The sequence below is a fragment of the Lactuca saligna genome, chromosome 8 (assembly GCF_052625555.1).
Source record: "Lactuca saligna cultivar CGN05327 chromosome 8, ASM5262555v1, whole genome shotgun sequence".
Classification (NCBI taxonomy): Eukaryota; Viridiplantae; Streptophyta; class Magnoliopsida; order Asterales; family Asteraceae; genus Lactuca; species Lactuca saligna.
In genome coordinates, this window is record NC_136424.1 from 121542224 (window position 1) to 121564882 (window position 22659).

General features: G+C 33.0%; 2 long non-coding RNA genes across 3 annotated transcripts; one reads left to right on the top strand and one right to left on the bottom strand.

The window, feature by feature from the left end:
- Positions 1-14950: 14950 nt before the first annotated feature.
- LOC145008883 (uncharacterized) lies at positions 14951-22530 on the bottom strand. 2 transcript variants are annotated; one of them, XR_013663685.1, is made up of 3 exons: positions 21609-22233; positions 21079-21225; positions 14951-15328 (listed from the first exon to the last, which is right to left on the bottom strand). It is a non-coding gene; the product is annotated as an uncharacterized LOC145008883 (long non-coding RNA). The 2 variants fall into 2 exon arrangements; XR_013663686.1 differs by lacking the exon at positions 21079-21225 and having other exon boundaries at positions 21609-22530.
- LOC145008884 (uncharacterized) lies at positions 17551-19082 on the top strand. The gene is made up of 2 exons (XR_013663687.1): positions 17551-18419; positions 18751-19082. It is a non-coding gene; the product is annotated as an uncharacterized LOC145008884 (long non-coding RNA).
- Positions 22531-22659: the final 129 nt, after the last annotated feature.

Below are 22659 nucleotides of genomic sequence, written 5' to 3' on the forward strand. Positions count from 1 at the left end.
AGACATATGTTAGGAATCTATGAAAATTACTGTCTTAAATGACAACATATAATGTAGACTATGAATAAAAGGTCAAAGCCTATGAGGACAATGTCTGGAACGAGGGTCCAAAATAGCAATTACGGAATGTAACAAAGGAATGTGTTTCACAAATAGTGTCAGGAATATATGATTGTAGTAAATGCTATTATATAAAGGAATTCAAGCATCCAAACTATTTACCTTGTTAAATTTACTAAAAAAATTGATTTATCATAATCCAAGTAAAGGACATACTACGATTGTGGCTTTGAATGTATCATAAGGACTTCAACAACTAGAATAACCCTGGATGGCTATTTTACGTTTGTCCTAAGAATTAGGTGGGTTATACTTTCATTATTTTTCTTTGAATTGATATTAATTTACACAATATATATCATATGTTTGATATTAAATTTTCAAGGACCACAGTCTGGGTTTATCTATTGGGTTGACAAAAGACAATAACTCGTTCATGATATGTAACTTAGTTCGCTCAAAGCAGAAACTTGAAACCCAAAATTTGCACTTGAATATAGTGTTTTATAGTTGGATTCTATTTTTTTGGAACCGTTGTGTACAAGTTGTAAGTTTTATGTTTATCAACTAAGCTTATTTAATGCTTATTACTTAATCTATGTGATAAATAATGTTTGTTTGTTATTATTACTGTGGTACATGTAAATTTTGTTTTCTCTATCTTTGTAATATGTAACAAATATTAGGGCAATAATAATACTTTCCATTAGACACTGCAAATCAATTACAAACATAATTAATTAGAATTATATTGACAATAAAATAACCATCAAAGGGTCTGGTATTTTCCATTTTGATGGAGGGGGAAGAGGGTGCACAATTTGTATATGGTAGGCAGTCTGAAATAGGGATGGCAATGGGTACGGGTATACCGGGTTTGGTGTTCCCCATCCCCATACCTGACCCCATCCCCATCAGGGATTAAAAATCTATCCCCATCCCTATCCCCAATGGGTAATCGGGGATTTTTCCCCGTTACAAAGTTTTGAACTTTTATGAAAAATTACTCATAATTATATATTAACCAACAAAACAAAAACTAACAGAACTAATATATATCACTATAATCACCGAATGTCTTCAAACACGAACAATAACATTCAAGGTTACAAATTAAATCATTCTTTGCAAAAAAAAAAAAAGACGTAAAAATTCTTCCCAAAACCATACGTTTGATTGTTAGAAAACCTTATTTTGTCTAATGAACATTTGCTTATGCATTATTAAAAATAAAAACATAAATAATACTATATATATATATATATATATATATATATATATATATATATATATATATATATATATATATATATATATATATCGGGTACCCATCGGGGCCGGTTTCGGGTACGGGTATGGGTACCTAACAGGTAAAACCATCCCCATCCTCATCCCCGCTTTTTATATTCAGGTAATACCCATCCCCGTCCCCATCCTCGGTCAACTCGTGGATTTACCCGGTCAACTCGGGTTAGGGTTTCGGGTACCCGTTGGGTACGGGGTTTTTTGCCATCTCTAGTCTGAAACACATCAACCCAGTAATATATCTGAACCATATCAGGTAATTCATCGATATTCGAATGACGTGATGCCGCAATAGCATGACCACACGCTATAACCAGACTACGCCATTTCCCACATGAACATGTGTGATGGTTTAGATATACAACACAAGTTTTTTAAAAATAAAAAACTCGATAAATGTCGGATGGGAACAGAGACGGTGTCTCTAGCGGGATCTTGGTTGCTTTCCAACGAATAGACTTTTCCATTCTTTTATGAAACACCATTTTAGCATACGGGTTGAGTATGATAGCCAACATCCCTAAAAAGTAAATATGATCAAATAAGGTTCTTGTATAAGTAATTAAATAATTTAATATTGCACCCAATATTTTACCTGCCATTAAATTAAATTCAACGAAAGTCCGTCGAATGTAGTCACAAATTGCCTCGGCAAGTGTTATTATCGGTACATTGCATTGATTTACCAATAACACCAAGAAAATTGGGGAACATCAATGTTGACTACATTCCACCCGATGTTAGGGAAATAGACTATTTCCCATTTAGCATGACCAATGTTGGAAAGCACTTCACGAGCATCAGGGGTTAGCCGATAGAAGTTTTCTTCAAAAATCATTCACAATATATGAGATGGATGTCATCCAGAAAAAAGGTTCTAATGTTCTTCCAGAGACACCTCTTGTGTGCATATACTTGAACACACTTTTAGAAGTATACCCATGAAAAGAATCAAGGAATACATGATATATGCAAGAACTAATGATATCGTTCATATTGGTTATAAACAATACTTACCTACCTTGTCTGAGAGATTTTTTTAACCTCATCAAGAACCAGATACAATAGTAGAGATTATTTTCCATGGCCAGACAAAATGCTATAGGAAGGTTCTGGTTGTTCCCATCGATAACAATCGCTACTAACATCGTTTTTAGGTAGGCCCCTCTAAGATGGACACTACCTATTAAAATGACAGGCAAGAAACAGCCTATCAACATATGGACCTATATTTTTTGGGAATACAAACCAATTAGTTTAGATGTATAGACATTATCAATTTTAAAGAGACAATATAAAAGTGCAAAAACCAAATATATAACCCATCCAATGGCCACAAAACAAGTTTCAAAATGATCCATCAAATCATTTTTGATGTGAGTGTAAGTATGCGGGTAGGTTCACCTAAGGTTGTGAAGGTAAACAAGCAGCTTGTTAAAGCTTTCTTCGTGCTAACACTATGAAAAATTCATTTTGAAGAAGTAATAAGAGATAATTATGAATTACTTGGTCGCATAAGGTTCTAAGCACATGCGGACAGATACGTATATTATATATATATATATATATATATATATATATATATATATATATATATATATATATATATATATATATATGAGATAGAAATTGAGGTTTTAATCCGAAATGCAAGGTTCAGAATATGTGTTCGGAATACAATCTCCGGAACGGATACCACCACTCCTGTAACACCCATAATCAGAAAGACAAAGAAAGAAAAAGAAAACCCTAAGTCAAAAGGGTCAACTAGTCGAGTCCAGGATAGAACTCGATGAGTCTGAGCGGGATCCGGGTCGAAGAGTAAGTGACCGACTCGATGAGTCGGAAAGTGGGCTCGGTGAGTCCGGTCTGGATTGGGAAACCATAAGTTCGGGACTTGGTGTCGTATTTAAATGTCTTGTTCTCTTCCCTAGGTTTCATATACAGTCTCTCTCACCCATAATATCGAACCCTAGCCACCATATCCATTTTGAGCAAGATCTAGCCTTGGTAAAGTGATTTGAAGCTTGGAAGGGAAGGAGGTTCATAGTGGTGCAAGAGGAAGCCTTGGATACATAGTTGGTGTGACTTTTCAGATCCTTTGAGGTAACAAGCTAACCTTATTGCATTTAGATCTATCTTATGGTTGAGATTTGGGCATTTTGAGTATGGAAGAGGTTTATTTTGAGTTTGGAGTAGATATGAGGTTACTACCTCAAATCTAGGCTATTAAGGATCCAGAAATCCATAAAGTTTATGCCAATAAGTTGTTGGTGAAGCCCCTTTGTCACAAACCCTAGCCCTAGAGTGTTTTAAGCCCATATCTCTTTGGTTTCACGCAAAGTTTGCAACTTTATGAGAGGAATAGACTTGGGAAGAGTGGATCTATGAGTTGGAGCCCCTGCATGGCTCGAAAATCCACTGTATGGATTAAGAACTGAAGCGACTCGGCGAGTCACATGGGTGGACTCGGCGAGTTGGATGCAGGTGGGCATGGACTCGACGAGTTGGAAGAACAACTCGGTGAGTCTGTTGAAGATTGTCATGCACTCGGCGAGTCAGTTCTTGGACTAGGCAAGTCAGGTCGCGAAACATTAACCCTTTTTGGTTAAGGCTCTGATCAGTGAGTTGAATGGTGACCCAGTGAGTTGGACAGGATGGGACTCAGATATCGTTGAACTCGACGAGTCTTGGGGTGACTTGGCGAGTTGGGTCGCATTATGAGAGTTCTGAGTATATGTACTCGACAAGTCAAAGGGTTGACTCGGCGAGTAGAGTTAGCCAGAAAGATTGAATTTGACCAGAGTTAACTTAGCTTGGTATCTATAGTTTAGTTTGGAACTAAGTGATATATGTTTTGATATTGGTAGCTCGGGGAGCTAGTGGAGCAGCGGTTTAGAGAATTATCGATCAGAGACAAGAGGGTTATCAGCAAGTTCAGTAGTGCAGGTGAGTTTCCCTTTGTGTGAATGGGTCTACGGCCATAATGTCGACCCATGTAGTTATGAGTAGGAAGACCCGGGGGTTAGCCCTAGGCATTGTTTGCTAGTATGATATTCCGGACCAAGGTCCGATGTCGAGCGGGTGCCCAAGGATTGGTTTGCATGATAGAGTATACTTGTTGTTTGTGTGATGCATGTATGTGCCTGGTAGGAAAGTGAGTGTGAGCGAGGTCACGTATCTCAACAATAGTAGAGTATGGACGATATTCCATATCTCATTAGTAGCAAAGCATGGGCGAGGCCCGAGATAGGCATGGAGTGAGTGTGGGTGTGGGCCCGTATCTCACTTACCATAGGAGATTGGACGGGGTTCCATGACTCACTAGTGACAGGACAGGGGCGAGGCCCAACATAGGCGAGGCGTAAGGACAAGAATGCAGTAGGATATGTTCAGTTATGTGTTATACGCTATTTTGTACTATATGTGATTAGCGGGCGGGGCCCAGAGACAGGCGGGGCCTAAAAGAAACAGATATGTATCCGAGCGGGGCTCGAAGCCAGGCGGGGCCTGGAGCGGCAGGGCCGTTGTAGCGGGCGCGGCCCGAGGTAGGGGCGAGGCCCGAAATAGCAGGCATGGCCTAGTATATGATGTATGTGTTTGCTCAGGGTATTTGGTAGGTTGGGGAACTCACTAAGCTTCGTGCTTATGGTTTTCAGTTTTGGTTTCAGGTACTTCTGGTAGCGTAGGGAAGAGCTCGGGGTGATCACATGGCACACACCATTGATTAGTCAACCTGGGATGTTTTACTCTGATAATGAATTATGTTTTGTAATTAATACTCTGAATTTATGTTATGACTTATGATATGTTTTCATGAATATAGCTTTGATAATGATTTAAAGAAAATTTTTTGGTACGGATTTTTGGGATGTTACAACTCTGGAATGCTATGTTCCATGGCATATGGTCATTTTATGAAAAAAGAAATTGTTTGTTATTTTTGTTGATATAGTCCTTTGTAAGGGTTAAATTACTCAATTTTCCTTTTTTGTGTTGTTTTTTTGTCTCTTTCTTATATATATATATATATATATATATATATATATATATATATATATATATATATATATATATATATTAATTTAGAGGTACTTTTGTGAACAGTATTTGATTCCTATTGGTTGAAATTTTTTATTTTTTTTTCAAAATCTATTATTTGCTATGTGTGATGTTCTATCTATGCAGCTTCTTATTTTTTCACATTTCATTCATCATTCATCCACGTTTCCTCACCGCCTCCCTTTCCCAATCATATAGTTGCTTCCACTGCTTTCTATTTCTTTCATCTACCTCCTTTTTTTTGGAGATGATCATTAAACCTCCAGTTCCTTCCATCCCCTACCCACCTCCAAACCACTGCCTCACTCTTTTCTGTTTCTTCTATACCTCAAACATTCTATTCTTCTTCAACGATACGCTTATGTAATTCAACCAGATCATTAATTTGGGTTTTGTTTGCTGATTTCAGATTTAAGTAGGTAAGGATTCTAATTTAGGGATTTTGGTTTTAGCCGATCCCTACTAAAGCTTTCCATTTGTTTCTCCAATCTAGATAATCACCGCCTTACTTATTTGTATCCAGAAGCATCAACCAGTCGGAATATATCGTCATCCCTACCATCATGTCCACTTCTACCAACTACAACAACACACTACTTACCGACCATGATTCAAATGATGATTTTCGGCCTTTTTACTTCGGTTGGATCATTATCTATGATTCATATACTAGAGGTATGTATTCATCCCTATCTTCTATAGATTTCAATTTATAATTTTCGTTTGATGAACGAATACCCATAAACATTTGAGAATGGATGGTGTCCTCTACCCATTCTACAAATTGATTTAGTTTGATTTTTGGTATTGTATTCATGCTCCTTCCTCCACCTAAAACTCATTTATGTTGACTCTAACCTCTCAAAGCTTGAGATGGAAGCTTCATCCGCGAGGTCATTTTTTGGGTTTGATTTTATTGATTCTCTATTTTCCTACATATAGTTTTTGATTTCAGTATATTAATTGAGTATGAAATTCTTTGGTTGATTGGGGGCAGCGGGAAGGGGATCTAGACATGGATAATTTCTAATTTTGGCTTAATAATTTCCTTAATTACTTATTCTCTCCATTAGAACTAAAAGTGGTCAACCTAGAATCGAAGATGCTCTGCTCTGCGTGTCTTCTTACAAGTAACGATTTCCTTTATTTTTTTTAGTGTTTTCTACATTCCAAGTCCATTTACTCTTCTATGTATTCTTATTTTGATGCATATGTGTCTTCTGCTTTCACCTCCTTTGATTACTGCCTTTCTATTTGTCTATTTTCTGTTTTGCAACTCATATGTCATCAAAACATGTTCATTGTTATGTATTTTGTGTTTTTGTTGTTATTTTCCTGTTTTCATTTCTCTTCTTATTTGCTTCTTTTTTTATTCTTTTTGCAGGTTGTATTTTCTTTGTTTTGACTAAGATGATCATTTGGCTTTTATAGTATAGTTTCTTATATTGCAAATTTTCTATTTCATGTCTTTGGTTGTGTTTTCGGTATTGTTGCTTTTCTTTTCCTACATTTTATGTTTATGTTTCATATTTTTTTACCTCTTTGTGGTTGTTTTGACTGTTGGGTATAGAGATCATACCAATCTACAAAGTTATAACATTAAGACATTTTATTTCAAATCTACACAGTTATAACATTGAATATTTGTTTCTCATTGTATTTTATTATTATTATTATTATTATTATTATTATTGTAAAAAAGTGGTTTTTGGAGTATACCGATAATTAATTTTAAAATATATGTTCAGTTGATTTTTTTATGAATTTTATAAAGTTTATATATTATAAAAAAAATATAGAAGTGTATGAAGAGAATTTTGATTTAATATACAATTAATTACAAGCCTCCTTACGAACAATAGTACCTTATCATGGCTACTGTTCATCAGGTTAGTTGAAGGAGTCGTTAACTCAAAAGTATAATATTTCTCCCCTTTCTTTAATAATTAAAAAAATCGGTTTTAGATCATTTTTCTCATCTTCTTATCTTCTAAGTGAACCATGTGAAAACCATGCCACAGGCTCAAGGTTGTCATCTTCCGGTGGGAATCACATCAGAAACTGTCGCCCAATACTTCAATGTAACAAGGATTATATATTTTTTTCTTTTAGTTGTAAATTTTCATTTTGAATTTAGTTTTTGTAATGTTATTGAGAATAGGTTAAGTCTCATAGAAAGGTTGTTGCAATTGTTACCAGAAGATTCAAGGACATGATCATTCTGATTCCAACCAAGGTGAAAAATAAAGATGTTAAATGTATATGTGTGTTTTGACTTTTGTGTGTGTGTGAATTCAAGTGTTATCATTTTCTTTCCAGGCTCCAGAATAAAAAATGTGTGCAACGAAAATGCTTACCACTATATTTGTTCACTTGCATAAGCACTAAACGCAACAAGCTTTAAACGCAGTTTCCACTTAACATTTTTTTTGGGCATTATTGAATTGATAATTCCTAGGAAACTAGTGTTGGTAACATTTTTATGTGTTAGACCTTTTTTTGCACACACACCATACCAAACACGGTTGTCATTTAACTTGATGCAATCTTTAATTTTTTTTATATATAACACTTTTCCCATGGTTAGAGTTCAAATGGTGAATTTTAAGAATTGTTATAGGGCGTATAGCTTTTTGAATGGTCATTCAAGATCAAAAAGGGAGTATAACATCTATGACCTTAATGAAACAGCTACCATTATCGACCAGCATAAGAAGTATTACTACAATCACCAAAACCAGCCACGACAACATGTAAATAGTAACCAATGCAAGTTGTAAAAATCTATTACAGCCACAGTGCCACACATACACACCTACATGTGTACACATCAATACCCAAATCCCAGGTCACATTTTGTTCATTGCTATATAACAACTCTAACCTCCAAATCTCATATACAAACCAAAACAAAGAATATAAAGGCTCAAAATCATCTCAACACAACACAACATCATCTCGACACAAGAAGAAAAGGTAGATTACAAAACCCTGAAGAACATCTTTGAAGACGCCAAATCAGACAACCTCTCTATGAAAGACAACATAGCTTTCATGCTCGGATCCATCTACAAAAGGGTTGGAAACTATAAACATGTAATCAAAATTACGTCTGATTAGATAATATGTCTATTTCAATAAATTAATCAATAAAATATCTATCGTAGACTCCTATTGCAAATTGTTTAATCCAAATCCGACCCCCGCAATACAGGGTTACTTCCCTAGTTTTTTGTAAATAAGATCATATATTTCAATGAGCTCCTCCTTTCCTTGTTGGAAACCACCGATACTATTCATAGTATACTTCACAAAACCACATCAACGTCATTATTTTATACATCAACTAATAGTTAGAGTTAACAATAAAACAAAAAACTATTAATATCAAAATATGTGAATTAGTTCACGAATTATTTCCAAAACATCAAAATAGGGCAATTCATACGCACGTGGAACGAAGAAAAATGAAGCTTAAATGGATCATTAGTTAAAGAAACTCTGGCTAAGAAAAAAAATTGGATTTAGGAACTATTTTTAGCTTAAACACGATGATTAAAATATAACAAATTCGATCACTCCTCAATCAAATACCAAGATTTAAACTAAATAGGGTTTGATGCATGTTCTTTGAAGTTTTGCCTCTTTACCTTCACACCAAAACCCAAATGAATCATATCCTTATATTTGTTTTAGGTTCTTCCATTAACATATTTTTCATAATCTAAAACCTAATATTTAAATGAAAATGTATATAGATATCAAATTGGCGAATGAAAACATTAAGTCCTTTCAAGTTCTTAGATCACAAAGTTTTGAATGAAAAAGTACAACCTTTTGCTTAAACCCATCTCCATTTTCCCCATAAATGGGATAAAAAATGGGGTAAATAGTGTTTCATCTCCAACTTCTATCCTCTTTTTTAACCCAAAGAGTATATTCCTAGAATATTTAATTTTTATAACTTATATATATTATCAAATACATCCTTCTACTAATTAAATTTTAACAAATTATGTTATTATTTTTTTATTACAAAAATATTACAAATTATATTATAATAAATAAAATGTTTGAATATAATAAATTTAAATTAATTATTATTTATTATAAATAATTATTAAATAAATAAGATTATATTTATAATAAATATACCAAGATCACAAGTATATAAATTATATTATCGTGTTTAAGTCTTTAATATATATATTTAATTTTTTATATGGATTCGATAAATAAATATTAAACTTTATATTTACAATTAATTAATAAAAATTAGTATATAACATGATCTTACAAATATTAAATATTGTATTTAAATTATAATTAATAGATAAAAATAAACTAAAAATGTATAAAATAAAATGAAGAGGGACTAAAATTGACAACCGAAACTTCAACTCTATTTTTAGAAATACGAATAGTATTCCCCCAAATATGGGGGAATATTATTCATATCTCCAAAAATAGAGATGGAAATGTGGTAGGGTTGGAGAAGAATGGGGGAAGAAATGAAGAAAAAATGGAGTATAGCGGTGGGTTGGAGATGCCCTTAATTGCTTCGATTATCATAAAATTAGTTTTCCCCTTGAATCCTACCCATGAATATCTTCCTCTCGCCTCCCTCCAACCTGGTATATATCTCCTCATCAGTACCATTTCTTATGTTTTTACCAACCGTTTTTCTGTAACGAAGATGAGAGGGTTCCGACTTTATAGGAGAATATAGGGATAGGAGGGATGCAACTCATAAAAAGAACTTTTATAAATTATAATATTTCATAATGTACGAAGTATCTTACTAAGAGGAAGTACTCAAAAGTTGATTTTGTAAGAATGTCTTAAGAGATGAATACTAGGAAACTAATTATGATATAAACTAATTTAAATTATTCTTGGTAAAGAAACTGTTATACATCATGACCAGGTACGATGGATTTAAATATTAAAGGAATGTTGTGTGAGACTATTTGATTGTAAGTAAGAAATCATAATTTAAGATGAAAAGTGAAAGTTAATTTACACATAAGAAACACATAAAAAGTGTTTGGGGTTTAAGTGTATACGCTCAGGTGAGGGGAATGTGGGATGGGCTAACAGCCAAAACAAATGCAAGATAAGTCTAATGACATAATTTGTCAATAAAATAAAATCCGCAAGTTTAAAAAAATAGACTCAATCTAAAAAAAATCACAAACCATAAGGACTAATTTTGTAATTTACTCTTTATATTTCATGACACACCATAGTGTAAAAAATACACATCCAAGTAATCGTTAAGATTTTAAAACCATAATCTCATTGGAAAATTGAATCATTAATTTGGGATTAATAATCTAGGGACAGAGGTTTTTTTTTTTTTTTTTTTGATAAAAGATAAAAGTAACTAATTAATGACATAAAAAAATTTTAAAAACAAAAGATGGATTCCAATTTTCACTCTCAAATAACTTGGAAATATATGAATTGACAAAAATAATAGAAGTATGTACTATGTAGCTTTTGTCCTATGTAACTGGCAAATCAGCTTATGTAAAGTCAAGTCGTCAACGTGATAACAAATGGAATTTCTTCGATTTATTTTATTTAATACTACATAAAGTATCAAATCAAAGGAGTATTTTTAGACTTGAGAAAATTTTATTATGGGCTAAAATATCCCATTTTTAAGTCCAGAAGTAACTAGTAAACTATGAATAATGACAGAGTTCATTAAATCATGTAGGAGTAAGACGATATTTTCTATTGAAACCAAATAGATTAGAGACAGATTTACTTGGTTCGTTATGGGCCTAATATATAAATATTTTACATATCGTTTGCTCTTTTGAGTCTTTTCCTTATCAAGTCTCTGAAGATTGAGTCTTTTCCTTATCAAGTCTCTGAAGATTTTACTGCAAACATGGCATATTCTCTAGAGATCCAATTGGTATCAAACCAAAGGTAAGCCCAACATGGAATAAATAGTTTTGGGTAATTGATGAAACTATGTTTAAATAAATGGTTGGAAATTAAATTAGTAAGGTTTGCTTCAAACTTTTACAACTCTTTAGTGTTTCAAAATTTAAGTCCACATGACATGATATATTTGTATTGTCTAAATTCTAAACCTGATAACTTGATATGAAATAAACAACTTAGGATAAATATTTTAATATGTTAAATAAACAATTTTTTATTTCAATATGATACAACATGACACAACACAAGATTTTTATTAGGTTTATCGATAATGATGAACCATAGACGAACAAAACCAAGGTCCAAGACCCACATGTATTATGTAAAAGATTTTAGTTGTTTGCAGATGAGTTGTTTAATTTGAGCACAGGGTTGAGAGGTTGTTAAATAAAAGTAGCATGTTGAAGCACGATATTCATACAATTGGATCAGATTTACGATCAAATCATAGAATTAAACATCAAAATTAATCTCTAAGAAGACAACATGAATAAAGACTCGATATTGACGATACCAAAAGAGCTAAGAGCTCAAACAACAACTCTTTACTGAATACTGATAACAAAATGTCAATAAAAATTAAAGGAAAATGTTAGCTAATTGTTGATCTAAATTTGAACCAAGAAGTCTTTAAGCACTATTTTTTTGATAGAATTGTTCACTAGATAAACTAAAATTGAAAAATTAAACAATTTTAATTGGACTAATACGATTTGTATATTCGTAGTTTTAGATTGATTACCAAAACTAGATCATTATTGTTGATGTCGAATTGGGTTGGATATTCAAATGAGAATTGAATAATCTAAAATAAACAAATCATCATTCCTTATTTATGTATTTATGATTTTTTATCTTTAATATAAATATTTAATCATGTATCCGAGCTTTTTTTATAATCCATTATTTTAAATAAATTACTAATTAAGAGATATTTTTATTAGTTATATGAAATTATAATCGTTGATTCAAATAAATATGTTAAAGTAATTTTTAATATATATATTAGATATTTTTTATTTGTGAATTAATAAAAAACAATAATATAAAATTTAAAATTTAAATTTAAAATAGAGAATAAAAATTTGACAAATAACATCACATTAATGAGGAGGTCTAATAAATTTAAAATAAGGAACTAATAGATTGACAAGTAGCAATACATTAATTAAGAGGTCTAATATGGTGATACATGGTAAAAGAACCACTTTTACAAGAAAAAGTTTCGAACATAGATTTGATACTAAATCACTGCTCTCGTGCCACGACTTTGTACTCCGTTAAACTATATCTTATGAATCTTGAAGTTAATTATTTATTTTGAAATGCATCGTCTATTGGAGACCATATTGTGAAAATTAATTGAAATGAATTATGATTTAATTGGTTTGGGCTATATCTTAATTTTGTTTGAATTGTTTTATATTTAAAATAGTTGAAATTAATTTAGATTTACTTGAACAGGTCGTATCAAATCGATTCATTAAAACAAAAACTCATACTGGTGGGCTTAAGAGGTGTCATGTACGTTGCTTCGGTCATGTTTATATGGTTCCGTTAAACTTGATAGCACCCAAAATCTCTTTAGAGAGATCTCTAGTGTAAAACTTTTACAAAAACATAGTATTAGCGAAAAACATAATCGATGTTAGAGAAGGAGGATAATGGTAAGAATGTTTTAGGGCCCTTGAAATAGGTCATTGTTGAGAATATGTATATATCAATAAGAGCTACTACTATATTTGTTGCATGAATCACCTTCGATGATTACTTCCCATATGAAAACAAATATGAGAGTATGATTCATGTAATTGTAGTTGGCCTTGTCGGGGCTATAAACTAGATATCTCATGGCGATAATCTTTCAGTTGAAACATGTATGGAAACTTAAGAAAAACAAAACCTTATTGGAACATGTACATTATATTAATCTCACCATCTAGGTATCCATAAAATAAGAATATATCTTAAGTATCTTCTAGAATACTACGTATATTCTCCATGAAAATCAAGGGCATTCATTATGAATTATTTATATTCAACCAATGATGCTCTTATGCATATTGAATATTAGGTTTAGTACATAGCATGTCATTTATAGTAGATATAGTGGAATAAAGTCAAAATAATTCATGTACCTCATCAGATGTGGTATTTCAACTGATATAAGATAAAATTTAGAAATATTCATATAACTAGAAAATATTATTTTGTTCATATCTATCTTATATAAATCTTGATTAGTACACTGTATTTTTAAATCATATTATAACATGATATTTCTTAATCTTTATTAACATTCAAATGAACTAGAAATCCTCTGTATATTATCAATGTGTATGTCACATCCCATATTAGGTAAGACTGTAATATATAAATTTCCAAAATAAAATTTTCATTTTTAAAATAGAATAAACACCCATTTTGATAAAGATATGTCCAAGTCAATTCCATTTGTTTATAAACCATAGTTGAAAACCAAAGTTATAAAGAAAAGTGTCGTTAAATCTCAAATCATTGAACAGCTGATGGGTGTGCACAGTCACACCTTTGCCTTCCCTCGAACTGTCAAAGAACCTAAAAAGCATTTAATCAACAATTGTAAGCATAAAGCTTAAAGGGTTGCCCAAGATACCCTACACAATAATACACACATATTGCATGAACACAATGCCTACAACACATAACTGGACCACCACCGTGGCCTTCAACACAAAGTTGTACCGACCTCAGGGCCTTCAACACAAAGTTGGACCACCATCTGGAGCCTACAGTATCAAGTTGGACTACTCCCCTTGGACCTGTAATAATGAACTGGACCATCCGAGCCTCTTGGCCTTTAGTACACAGGTGGACCGCCTCAACCCAACCATAATATTTCGACATAGGAAAACAAACAATAACCAACAAATGCATGTAATCATAACAAATTTACCTGTCTAACAAATCACTACATCATATCGACATCCTATCATACAAAGGATATGTACTGTAGTACAAAGTATAGTGAGAAAACTCACTTTAGCTAACCAGTACAAGCTCAATCACAAACCTCAGCAACGCAATTGCTAATGCAAGCTACCTAAAACCAAACAGGAACTAGTCTTAAGTTAAATACTCAATTCTACCCAAGTTTAAGCAAAAGTCAAACTAGTCAAAAGTCAACGGTTAAAGTCAATTCAGCGGACCACCACATCCTGGTAATACTTTGCTACACTGTGGTATTCGTCAACTAGAAAAACACGATGAGAATGCCCACCAGGTCATGGCAAGACCTTGGCTACACCATGGTTACGCTGGAAATTCCATCTTTTCAATAAGTACTTAACATGTTAAGTCATCCACTCAAACTTTCCAGAAGGCTTCTTTGCATCTAAATAATCCATAAAAATTCCAACTTTATGGACATGCATGCCCAATACATGTCCTTCCCAAAACTAGGTCAAAATTATGAGAAACATAATCAAAATCCCATGCAAGACAAAAAAAAAACAAATAGTAATTCTTGATCTGAAACATACAATTTTCTTGGGACCTCTAAGAGTGTAACATCCCAAAAAGCAAGACCAAAAATTTTGATTTTTATATTAATAAAATTATCATCCATAAAAATATCATAAAACCATAGTGAAATCAGAGTATATCAAATAACATCTGAGTACAATCAGGGTCATATAAAATGATGAACAACGTGGTGTGTGCACTGCAACCATCCCGAGCTCTTCCCCTTTGAACCTGTAACACCGTAAATTTTCAAACAAAATTTTCATTAAAATCACATTAATCTCATTAGCACAATCACAAAAATCCTCAGTTTATATCAAGTTATAGAAAAACATGTTCAAAAGTTGTTATAACACATTCCAGGATCCTCCAAAACAAATCCCCAACTCATGTGTGTACAATCAAGCCGGTGTCTTCCTGTGATCCTGAGAGGTACCTAAAATACATAGCACATAACACGATAAGCACGAAGCTTAGTGAGTTCCCCAAAACACCACACATGTCTCATTAGCCTCTCATTAAGACCATCCAATCAATATGTCTCAGTGAGACCCTCCAGTCCCACAACTCGGGTGGACCCTCCGGTCCTAACTCAGTAAACTCAAAATAGTACAGAGCATAAATCACAAAGAAATAATGCAGGATACCACAATACTCAATATAAGCACATAAGACCCTCGGGTCACACAAAGATTACCACTCTAGGTAAGTATAGTGAGAAGACTCACCTCGTAAGCAAGCAAGTAAATAATCTCGTACACGAATCTCGAACTAGCCTCCTCCTAACACATAAGATAATTATCTCTAATTAACATTTAAATCACGACTCTAAATAAACTAATTTATTCTCTCTCAAACTCTTGGAATGGGTAAAAGACCATTTTACCCCTCCATGGTCCCTATAATCCCTGGTTTGACCAACTGTAAAGTCAATAGGAGTCAACACTCGAGTCAACAGTCCATGTTGACCTGGCTCGCCGAGTGCATCTATGTGACTCGTCGAGTCCCCATTGTTCCTTCAGAAACATCGCGAAAACCCAACTTAACTCATCGAGTTGTCTCATCAACTCATCGAGTTATGAATGTCCACACTAATCGGGGAAAACCCTAGCCGACTCGTCGAGTCAGCTCATTGACTCGGCGAGTCCATTCAGTCTGTATTCTCATTCAGACGTTTTAAGGAAGATCTACCACTCCAAACTCTAGATCTAGTCTCCAAGGCTCGAATGTCACGTAAAGCTTCAATCTTTACATTCATGCATGGCATATTTGCTCCATAATGCCAATACATGCTCCAACAAGGGTTTAGTGCTCATAGTCTTGCCTCTAGCTCCATAAAGCTTGGGTCTTTGGGCTCACAAGACCTCCTATAATCCATATCTGAGATTTCAACCTCAAGATATGCTCAAGGGACTCAATAACTCAAGAAGGATGGGGAAAAACCCTAGAACTCCCCAAACTAAGATCTCACAAGAAAAATGATCAAGATAGCATCTTTTTACCTCAAACTTAAGTCGTTTTATTCGATTCTAAGCGCTCCAAAGCTCATATCTCGTCCATTCTATGGTCTAAAGGGATAAAATTTCCAACTTTATCCATTTAGACCCTCCAAGAGATAAAGATCTCAACTCCTAGGACCAAAAAGGCAAAACATAACTTAGCTTAATCAATAAGCAGTTAATCTTGAAGACCTATTGTCCAATATTTCCAAAAAGGTTTCTAGCATCATAACTAACATAAAAATCCATGCTTTTCATACATACATGTCTTGAACTCCTATTATGTCAAAATAAGGGTTAATGGCAAAAAATCAATGCATGACACCAAAACTCATTTCTAATCCAGAGCCAAAGCACCAAATACTCCAAATGGTCTGGAGATTCATAAAGTTGCAAACTTTCTGAAATCTCACCACTCAAACCCATTAAGACATGAAGAAAATGGACAAAATTTAAGATCTAGCAACTTAGCAAGGAAAATGGTGGGCCTTGGACACTCACCAAGGTCTAGAAGATATAGTAACTGATGTAGATGATGCTTGCAATGAAGATTACCACACCAAAGGCCTCCTTCTCCTTTAAAGATCACTAAAAACATCAAAACGAGTTCATAATTGCAATGTAGGCTAGGGTTAGGATTTTTGAGCTTGAGGGGTGATGGAGGCTAAAAGACCATGAAACCCTAGCCTTAATGTCTGTTAAATAGAGTCCAAAGCCCAAGAATTAGGGTTTTCTCCCAAAAACACTTGCCACGTTGTAGCGGACATTTAAATATGCGATCAGAACACTACTACCACGGCGTGGTAAAGCTATACCACACTGTTAGGGGTGAACATTATAACTGGTTACCTATTTTCGGAACTGGAACTGGAACTGTCGGTTCTGAAACTGGAACCGCCTTATGCGGTTTCGGTTCCGATTCTTAAAATTTAGGAACCATCTTAGTGGTTCCGGTTCCGGTTCTCATTTTTTGGAACCGCTACCCGATGGGTATCCGCCGGAACCTGTTTATATATATATATATATATATATATATATATATATATATATTACCTTATAAAACATCTTTGGTCAAACGCTGAAAATTAAATCGTAGAAAACCATAATGCGTTATTTACGCATTAGAAAAATAATGAATCTTATTAGGTGAAACAATTAGGCATATTTTGAATAGTTCTCTCGCTCTCATCTCTTCCGCTTTTAATTTAGCCCCTTTAATCCCTATTGGAGTCCGTGTTGAATCGTGATATTTTTGCTGATATCCATCAATTCTAGCATGCATTCCCTTATTTTGTTATATGTGCCACCGATTCTCTTTTCCCCATACACCATCCCAATAAACCTCACACACACTCTCTCTTAAAAATAGAACCTACTGGGTTCTTGCTTCTTGCTTTTGTCAAACATTGCAGCAAGCCATGATTCCTTCCTCTCCATCCCCCTTCTCTCTAAGAACACTCGTTGTCTTCTCCTCCATCAGACACCCATCCTGTAGATCTACCCTGAAAATCGATATCAATACCACCTTAATTCGTGCGTATTTGATTCCCATCTTTTTTATCTTATCTTGACCTGGTCTTTCTTTTACATTTAAATTCCGTAAATCATAGTTAGTCAACAAATTCGTATCACAAGAACGATTCATAAGGAATATAGTTACATTAACTTAGAATCCCAAAATTTCTAATTATCTCAGTCCCATCTCTTTATATGATGATTAACTTTATCCATCTCTATAATTTCTCTCTAGAAACCCTAGAACACAAAAATCAATGTCGACGTCGCCATCCCTCTCTACAAATTATCTTAACTTGATGGAGGTGCTTCCGTTAACACCCACCGGCGGAAGATGTAGACTAGGGCCACCATTCCTAAACCATCAATAACCATCTCTCTCTCTCTCTCTATCTCTCTCTCTCTCTCTCTCTCTCTCTCTCTCTCTCTCTCTCTCTGTATGTGTGTGTTTCTCTATGCACAAACACAGACCACCGTCACTCATGCTCTCTCTTATGTTTTGATCGATTGCAGGTTAGGTTTATCTCTTATGTTATGATCAATTACAGGTTGTGTCTAATTGATGTTTTGATTCCGATTTTTGGTTACAACCTATGACTTTTACCGGTTCACATGATCAAATTTTGATATTTTTTACAACAATATGATTTTTTTTGTTACTGCCATCAACTTCCCATACTAAGGTTCATGCGTTTTAAATTCTTAGTTAGGATAAAACAATATCTTGCCATTTCTTTCATTATTTGTGTTTTTGTTGACGATTTTAATTTTGCATAAGTGATGTGTCTGAGGTTTTTCTTTTGATGAGTTTTCTTTGTGGTTATGTTGATGAATTTGCTTACAGGTTCGACGTTCACTACACCCCAACCCTAAGTAGCTCAAATAACAATTATAACAGGTTTCTTGGTAGTGTCTTTTGCCTTATTGTAGGTTCTTATTTTTTCTTGATACAAGACACATTTGGGTGCCATGAAGCTTTCCACGCTTGATGTTGATATTAATGTCAGCATAACCTGAACTTTACCTCATATTTTAGTCTAACATTAAACTTTATATAGTAGTTATAGATAGTTTTGAATTTTTTTTTTTTTTTTTTTTTTTTTTTTTTTTTTTTTTTATATCAAGTATGTAGCAGAGTTTCCGGGTGGCAATAAAATCTGATGTCTTTGTGTGAAATTTTATACATATCATTCACCTCCTCCATAAATTTAATTTATTATTCATATAAAGATTTGATTTATATTATATAATTTGAGTTTTTTTTCTCAGTATTCATGTTGAATTGCTTTTTAATGTTCAACTTTATGTATTCTAGATGGATTAACGTTGTTTGTTAAAATTAGCCATACCGTTCTATAGTCTAGATGGATTAATGATGTTTTTAGTTTTGACCCATAGAAAATTTGGATTTATGCTCTAGCATCCTACTTTAATGTTGGATTGATAGAAAATTGGTGATTTTTAATTTAGTTTTGATTTTTGAATGTGGACTAATAACATCGTACTTTAAATCTGTAGCAGGTTTTGGGATGCTTGAAAATTGAAAAGTTATGCATGAAAATCGATGGGTTTATGGGTTTATACTTATACCAAGTGTGTTTTTATAAAATATTTTCTTACATTCATGTTATTTTAACATGTGACAATTTTGTTACATGTGTGCATTTATCAAATAAATTTAAAACTTTTATGACTTTAGATGTAGATATGTGATATGACTATTTGATTGAAAAGGTTAAGGAGCTGATTTTATATTGTTGTGTCATTTGAACCATAATGATACAACATCCTCCGAGGAATCAGTAGTCTAACTTTTTTTTTTTTTAAGTTGTATAGAATATTCTTCAAATGTAATTTGTTGCTAATGTTGATGTCATTTACACACCAATATGGGGCATGTTGCTTTTCACATGAGAGTTTATTTGACCTAGAAGTTAGGCATTATGTTTATGTTGCTTATTTTCCCTAGAAAATGTACTTTGAAACCTTTAGCCAACACCTAACATGAGTACAATGTTAATGTCGCTTTTGACCAAAATGTGTATTATCTAATAGGCTTTAGAATAGTCAATTTGCACTTTAGCCCTGCTTTGGACAATTTTTCTCTTTATGTTGATATCATAGTCTTTTGATAGTCTTTTGATAGGTTTGTTGAAATATGGCGATTTTGCCCTTTCCTTCATATAATATATTCATTTTTCTGTTATGGTTGATATTTATTTCATTTGAAGTGTTGATTGGTGACTTTTAATTTATATGTTTTGCAGCTTGTGGTCATTGTCACATGGATATTCACATACTTGTGGTGTTCTCACTTGGATATTCATTAATTATTTTGTGACTTATATTGAAAAAACATAAGCATGTTATGATGTGAGTTTATAAACAATGTATGTGACTACAAAAACATTACAACTTTATAATAAATTATAGAAAAAACCAGAAACCGAAACCGAAAACTGATAATTTTGTATACCCAAATTCAAAAAACAAAATGTTGAACTTCGTTTTAGTTTTAGTAAAAATCGAACTATCCACACTCTAGGGAATAACAATATTCATTCATGGTAAGAAAAAAAAATTCGTTATGTTCTGAAATAAAATCTATATATAAAATCAGAAACACAATTATTTCAGTAGAATATATCTCTCACGGTGTATTGACTTATTAGATGTTGTAAACTATTTTATGGAAAAAAAAAAAACTATTAGTCTTTATAAACTAATTTCTGAAAGAAACTATTTGAACTCGTCCTTTGGTGCGGGTAAACGGCTAGTTTATATATATATATATATATAATGTTGATGATTAATACTCATTAGTGTAAGACACTAGAAAAGTAATTTTTCAAATTTTAGTATATAAAATTAAAAACTTAGTTAATAACTTCTAATATTCTACACGATTATGTTTTGTTCACAATTAACGATTTTTTTTTTGTACTTCATTTATGTTTTTTTTATGTTGTTTATGTACATGGCATTGAATTCAGGGATAACATTTATACACTTATAAACTAAAAATCAGCTATAACTTAGGATATATACAACGAAGATATTATTTTTGCTTTTAAACATCATTTTATAATATTTATAATTTAAAATGTAAGCCATGAAGTTATAATTTTTTCATATTGTAATTTTTTTTTCTTAAAAATAAGATGTCGGGTACCTGGAACCGGAACCGGTTCCGGCGGTTCCGGGAGCGGTTCCAAATATTTAGGAACCGATGCAACCGGTTCTGATTCCGTTCCAAAATTACAGGAACCGTCGGTTCCGGTTCGTGTAAAATTAGGCGGGTACCCGCCTTTGCTCACCCCTACACACCGTGGCCACCCAAAATATAAGTTAAACGTTTATAAATTAATTCATACCTGGAACGGTGTTACACAATCACGTTAAATTCAAGGGAAAAAAAGGAACACAAAGTAACCAAGAAAAAACCCTTCAAAAGATGTAATGGAATTAAACAAAATATATAACATTAAATCCTTGAAAATTGAAACAAGCGTAAACCCTCATTATCTTCCTAAACATTGACATTTTCAAGAAAAAATACGAAACTTGGATACAAAGTAATCAAAATTCCATGAATCCCAAGAGAAAAACAGAGTAAATATACACATCCAATTAAACAATTAAGAGAAGGATTAGATGCAAATATTAGAACAATGAAATTGTTGAACCTTGGAAGATCTTTACCTTTGGTGAGAACCCTAGAAGCAGTGGTAGCGATTCAACAACTATAGAAGAACAACCGGGGATCTCATAAACAAGTACTGGAAGGCGGTAGACGAGGTAAACTCGTGAAGATGTTGTCAATTAAAATTCTTGGTTGACGCTGTAGAGGAAGGCGGTGGAGGGCACGGGAGATGAAGACGAAGGAGGAGGTGGTGAAGGCTGAAGCAGATCAAGAGGGAAAGGATGCAGTGAAGTCATGTCCAAGGAGACATAAGGAGAAGGGTAGAAGTGAAATGACATTTCTTTCCTTAGTTGACATCTTTATTAGAATGACTTGGTAAGAGCAAGGTGGACTGGGTAAGAGCTTAAACCGGTATTATCAAACGCTCTGATTTGGACCGAATCACAGATGACCTCTTATCCGACCGAGTAAGAGGTCTCTCACACAAGGTCTAACTCAGAGTGGGTTGATAAGGAATGATATGTTTCTTTTGTATGTTAAGCTTTAGATGTAGGTATTATCATATTTCTTTTGTCTTCACTAGCTATCTAGATTAGAGTTTTGAGACATGTCCTTTTAACTTTAGTTTTTTGTTTTTCACGAGGGTTTTCTCATACTTGTTGTTTGTATTATTATTTTGTTTCTTAATATACTTTATTATAGACTTGTCTTGTTTTCTCATACTTGTTGTTTGTATTATTATTTTGTTTCTTAATATACTTTATTATAGACTTGTCTTGTTTTCTCATACTTGTTGTTTGTATTATTATTTTGTTTCTTAATATACTTTACCGAAGGCTTGTCTTGTTATGATTTTGTTTACAACAAAAGTGTTCGTAAAGAGAAGCTTGACACATCTACAGGGTGTTTGGGCTTGAATTTGAAAATGTTCTTTTAAAATAATTTATGGCTTAAAAAGATGAAAAATACTATAATACATTCATTAAAACCTAACACTTTTAGGTTATAACTTAATATTTTTACATATAATATTATATATAAAAATACTATTACATATAATATTGTATATAAAAATACTAAATAATTCGAAATATATAAGCATATTTTATT